General features: G+C 31.9%; 1 pseudogene; it reads left to right on the top strand.

The window, feature by feature from the left end:
- The first annotated feature begins 408 nt into the window (after window positions 1-408).
- LOC114075291 lies at window positions 409-3,400 on the top strand (annotated as a pseudogene).
- The last annotated feature ends 2,933 nt before the right edge of the window (window positions 3,401-6,333 follow it).

The following is a 6,333-nucleotide window of genomic DNA, read 5'->3' as shown; positions in this document are numbered from 1 at the left end:
GAAGGTTCAACATCAATTAATCGTTGATACTTCTATAGGTTCCCAAATGATCCTTGCATGTATGGAAAGTATGTTTTTTAATTCAATTCTTCTCCAAGTGTTGGATTGTATAACTATATGGACACTAAAATAGAACTATTGGAGGTATCTCTATACAGATATCTATGCAGGTGCAATATCGGAAGGCACTAAAACCTTGAGGACAACGAAACATTTATGACAATCAAAATTCTATTTGCTTGTGTTGGAAATTCCCCTATAAATTGTGCATTTGTTCTAGGAAGGACAGTTCCAGCTTTGTGCTACATTTTCTCATATGGTCAAGATAATAATAAAGATGTATATATCTTAGTAAGAAGTGGTGTATACATTATTTTTCATCCCTATGGATGTAAATTTACATGTTCTATGGAAAATGCTACATATATCCCTACTCCAGCTCCTTCAAGTACCTCCCCTCGTTCAACAACAGTAATCATGTTTACAGGTTCGTACAAGAATTTAGTATTACAACTATTGTCCTTTTCGTTGATGGTTATTAGTTTATAATATAATGGATGTCGTTTAAGCATTTTTATGTGTATAGAGGAGCACAAAATAGGTTGCTTAATTATTATATACAATTACTCCTTTTTTCTTCTTTTGTTTCATTGAATGAGTATCATTTCTGTACTTTTTTCCATTTGGATGTTATATATGCAAATGGTGATAAATAATTTGTGAGGTGGTCATTTATCAGTACTGACAATAATATAAATCATACTGACTAGTAATAGAATTTTGGTAGAGTAATTTGTGTCTATTTTTCATACCCCGTATGCCAACATGAATATCTTTATTTACCATATGGTCTATAGATAAAGAATGGGAAGTCGTTAGGTAGAACAATGATTTTGAGTGAATGTAGATAGCTTAAGCTGTTATGGAATAGTATACAGAAGCTACAAATGGTTCTTCCTTTGAAACAAAAGAAAATGTTGTTGTTTCATATTATTGAGATGCATATCATTGTTTTAGGTATTGCTATGAAAAAGAAATGTTAGGCCATCTGAGAGTCTTCTTGCAAATGAGCATGTTGCTTTGAAGAGTGGATTGTTCATTGTTGAAGTTAAGAATCATGTGTTCCATACCATAACCTTTGCATTTGACATTGATTTACTTTCTCCTTCATTTTTAATATATGACTCAATAAACTAGGCCTCATTTCATGGAATTCCTTGCTCGTTTAACTTGATGAGATAATGTTAACATGTACAAACTACAAGACCTAATGCATATACTTGGAGCTATGAATTCTGCTGTTGTGTTCCATGGCAGAACAAACATATTTTAGTGTATTTTCAAGGAGGAGGGTGTTGTTATTGCTAATGTGAATAAGAGATACCAAAATTGGAGAAAGATTTCAAGACATCGCATTGTACTTTTTGAGATGTATATATCCTAGTAAGCAGTGGTGTATACAGGGTTGTTCATCCCTCTCGATGCAAATATACATGGTCTAAGGAAAATGCTACTGATATTCCTACTCCTGCTCCTTCTACTCCTTCCCCTCGTTCAGCATCAATAATCATGTTTACAGGTTCATACAGGAATTTAGTATTACAAATATTGTCCTTTTGGTTGATGGTTATTAGTTTATAATATAATGTATGTTGTTTAAGCCATTTTTTGCATATAGAATATCACAAAATAGGTTGCTTAATTATTTTAAGTATTATATACCATTGCTCCTTTTTGCTTCTTTTGTTTCATTGAATGAGTATCATTTCTTGTACTTTTTTCCATTTTGATGTGATATATGCAAATGGTGTTAAATATTTTGTGAGTTTTGTCACTTCATTTATCACTACTGACTATCAAATAAATCATACTGACTAGTAATAGAATTTTGGTTGAGTAATTTGCTTATATTTTTCATACCCCGTATGCGAACATGAACTTATTATCTTTATTTACCATGTGGTTTATAGATAAAGAATGGGAAGTCGTTAGGTAAAACAGTGATTTTAAGTGAATGTAGATAGCTGAAGCTGTTATGAAATAGTATAAAGAAGCTACAAATTGTACTTCCATTGAAACAAAAGAGATTGATGTTGTTTCACATTATCGAGATGCATATCATTATTTTAGGTCTTGCTAAGAAAAAGAAATGTTAGTCCATCTTGAGAGTCTTCTTGCAAATGATCATGTTACTTTGAGGAGTGGATTGTTCATTGTTGAAGTTAAGAATCAGGTGTTCCATATCGTAACCTTTGCATTTCACACTGACTTACTTTCTCCTTCTATTTTAATCCATGACTCAATAAACTAGGCCTCATTTCATGGAATTCCTTCCTCGTTTAACTTGACGTGATAATGTTAACAGGTACAAACATCAAAACCTAATGAATATACTAGGAGATATGTATTCTTCTGTTATGTTCCATGGACGAACAAACATATTCTAGTGTATTTTCAAGGAGGAGGGTGTTGTTATTGATAAAATCAATAAGAGATACCGAAATTGGAGAAGGATTACAAGACATCTCATTGTACTTTTTGAGATAATAAAGTTATTTTTAGTTTATGTTGTGATGTAAAAAATTAGAGCATAATGTTTTTTTCTTTAAACAAACTTATCTTTTATAAGCTTTTTGAATTGGTCACCTGGATTTCGACATATTATGTGTGTTTTGAATACAATTTAGCAAATAGTTAAGTGTCCTTGACAATTCGAAGCGTCAGTTTGCGTGTGTTAAAAACTACAAGATTTTTCTTCTAGTATTATTGCTAGAACACGATCACACTATTTTTGCGTACTACTTCTTCCTTATTACTTCCCTTCTCAAATAGAAAAAATATTTATTACTACTAGCCTAGTATGTTATTAATCTCTTTATTATTTTCTGCCATCATCCTTATGATCTTGCTGGATTCTTAATCTGAGTTGTAAAGAAAAAAATGCATTCGAACTTCTAAATGCGCAAATCTAGTTGATTATCATGTATAACACAAATATACAGTAACTACATTTGATAAAACACTAGAAAGATGTTAATGTCCATCTTAGTGTTCGAATTTTTTTACAATTTGATGTGTAACTTAAAGCTGCAATCTAGAATTAATTTGAAACTAAAACTGTAAATCTGCAATCTTTTAATTTGCCTCAGAATCTGCAAAGTGAACTCAAAAAATAAATTTTCTACAATATTAAATAGTTGCAATCTGGAATTTATCTTGAACATCTCCCCTCTTGTATTACTGTTGAAATATGATTTTGTTGTACATTTTAAATTTGTAGGAAAATGAAGGTGATGAAATTTGAAGGGTCGCCACAAGTCAAATTGATCTCTTTGTAATGGACGAGGGAAAGTATTTGAACTATTATAAAAGTTTGAATACATTATGGTTTATTTTGTGAAATATATTCATTGCTAGAATATATTGAATTATTGTAAGATTACTTTTTAACTATTGTTTACATATATTTAGAGTATTGCTTTATAAGTATGTGTATGTACACAAGACATACTACCTTTTGAAACTTATGGCATATCTATATATTTTAATTAGTTATTAGCAAATTTAATGCTTGAGATTATATATTCCAAAACAATATTTGTGCTTTTAATTAGAAATTGTGGAATAAAAATATTTTAGCAAAAAAATAGTATACCAACATAGTGTAGCCATAGGGCTGTAAATTGTGGTATGGTCACATTCGGGAAGTACCCCCTAGACATAACCAGCGTCCTCCACCTCAGAGAGGCACAAGACTAGCCTTTTAGCATTAATCATTACATTCATACGTTAAACTGAGGAAAATTAAAAAATTTCCATCTACACTACTTCATGACGTTAACTTAGACCTCTTGCTTACACATAATACATTTATATCGAAACTACATAGATCCTTTAAATAAAAAGATGGCATAGTCTTCTACTTTTATGCCCCATATAGGCAACATATATAATATAGTGTTAAAAGGGATGTCTCATATTAAACAATCTATACGGAGTCAAATCAACACGGGCATAAGACTTCACACATTGTAGAAATTCCACATAGGGCTTATAACAATATTTTGAAACAATAGAAATGAGATGACCGTCTTTAGACTATAAGAAAGAACCATAGATAGAGTAATACCAAGGCATCATCCTCACACTTGAGGACATACCCACACTTGGAGAAATGATCCAAGACTTCCTTTAAAGTGGTCACGAACATTCAACGACTGGAACCTAAATTGTTGGGGAAAAAGGGAGAAATGGGTTTAGCACATCATTTGTACTAACTATGGAATCATATGTATATACAACGTAGAAATCATGATAAAAAGGGACGTTTCTTTAAAGCATGCTTATTTACTTTGAAAAAACCACATGCAAATTCACGAACCAATATAAGTAAATAAGCACCTACTACATAAGTTAAGACCATGTACGTCACAAGACAAACAATGCCAATTCTAGTCAAGTAATCATGCATATCAAAATAATTGAGCACATAATCAAGATAACTCTATCATGAAGTTTTAATTTCAACAAGCATGCATAAGTGTTCATAACATCATAACCTAAGCAAGACTATCACTCATACACCCCCATTAAGTCCAACAGTGCAATGACTAAGTAAGGCCCCATAACGTCACTCAACCAAGTAAACCCAAAAAGAACTATAAGCAATGCCCACTTCACATACTATATCATTCAGAGTAAACATCATCATATTTTAGCAATATAGACCAACCACACGTTCATAAGTGAAACCAATATCACATAGGTCATTAACATGTAAGACCTACGTACACATATCATTTACATTTATAAGCATATAAGAACATTTTTCTAAGACATCCCTCAAGTTTAACTAGTGCAATATATAGGTAAAGTCCCATACCCCTACCTAGACTAAGCCAAAAACCTTAGGTCACTCTAGTTAGATTTCGCTATATTACTTAATTTTACCTTTTTGGAACATCTTGCCTTAACCGACACATACCACATGACCAAATTTTTAATTTGGTGACATGGAACCCTATACCTAAAGATGGTGGACTACTTGTCAATGTAGTACAAAAACATTAAAATTGCATATATGTGGATGAGCTAACTAATATTCCTATTGGGGAAACATAGTTCTAAAACAAGGAGATGTAGTTGGGACCCTCTTTATTCCACATTCTTTATAGCCTCCAATCTCATTAGTAAATTAGTGATCCTACCATTCCAATGGGGGAAGGGACACTCCTCATTTCTAGTTCACTCGAAGTAAAGCTAGAGTCCCTTTTGAAATGTCTTTCATTAATAATCATAACTTAGTTTAGGTTATAGGGTTTACCCCTTATATATTCATAATCATAGCTCAGTAGGAATTGCATGAGTATGTCCTTTCAATACAATTCACACATGTGAGATTAGCACATTTGCATAATAAAATTATGATACCGAACATTGCCAAGTAATCATCATCCTTATATCAATACATCTTAGAAAATAACTCACAAGTCGTATATCATGACATTCCAATTAAACATCATACCAACCCTACTCAATCTTATCATAAGGTATACATAAATATAACTTCATCACTATACACAAGTTATCATAATTGCAGTAAAGGATGAGATTACAAGCCGTACCACATCTCCTTCACAAGCCATCATCCAAGGTTTTATCATCAACCATCAAATTCAACCTAAAAAGTTGTATAATATCATAAATACTAGTAATAAACACAATAATGAAGTCAACTGAATCACTACACAACAATTCACCACTAGTTCATAACCTAGGGTTTGGGACTTCGGTCAAATTCATGATCTACTTCACAAACTAGGTTAAATCATCAAGAACTATCATAATTGAATCATAATACATCATAATTTTATTATAATAATCTAAAGTAACCATAAATAAAGAAATTTAGAATATCGAATTCATAATAGGAGAAAACCCACTTGAAACGCATCTTTTTGAAATCAATTTTGAGAAATCCTTTGGGGAAAGGAATTCCAAAGGTGAAAGGAATCCCATACCTCGTTAATTTATGAATATTGATTGAGGTAACTTGACTTATTTATGACCCATAACCCATCTTGACCTTTCTCTTCGATGGAGTTTATTTGGGAGAGAGAAAGTAGAGAGAAGGAAGAGCAATTGGGTTTTAGAAATTATTAGAGTTGGGTTAGTTTAATCAGGTTTGGGGCTTTGTATAAGTCATTCAATAACTTAATTAGACCTCCATTAACCCCTACCTAATTTAATAACAACCTAAATAAATAATTGGACTAACATAAAATTTGGCAGCAAAATAGTGACCCTAACCTAAGAGACCCCGACCTACGGGCC

The sequence above is a fragment of the Solanum pennellii genome, chromosome 12 (genome assembly GCF_001406875.1).
Source record: "Solanum pennellii chromosome 12, SPENNV200".
Classification (NCBI taxonomy): domain Eukaryota; kingdom Viridiplantae; phylum Streptophyta; class Magnoliopsida; order Solanales; family Solanaceae; genus Solanum; species Solanum pennellii.
This window is presented reverse-complemented; position numbering and strand designations above follow the sequence as displayed.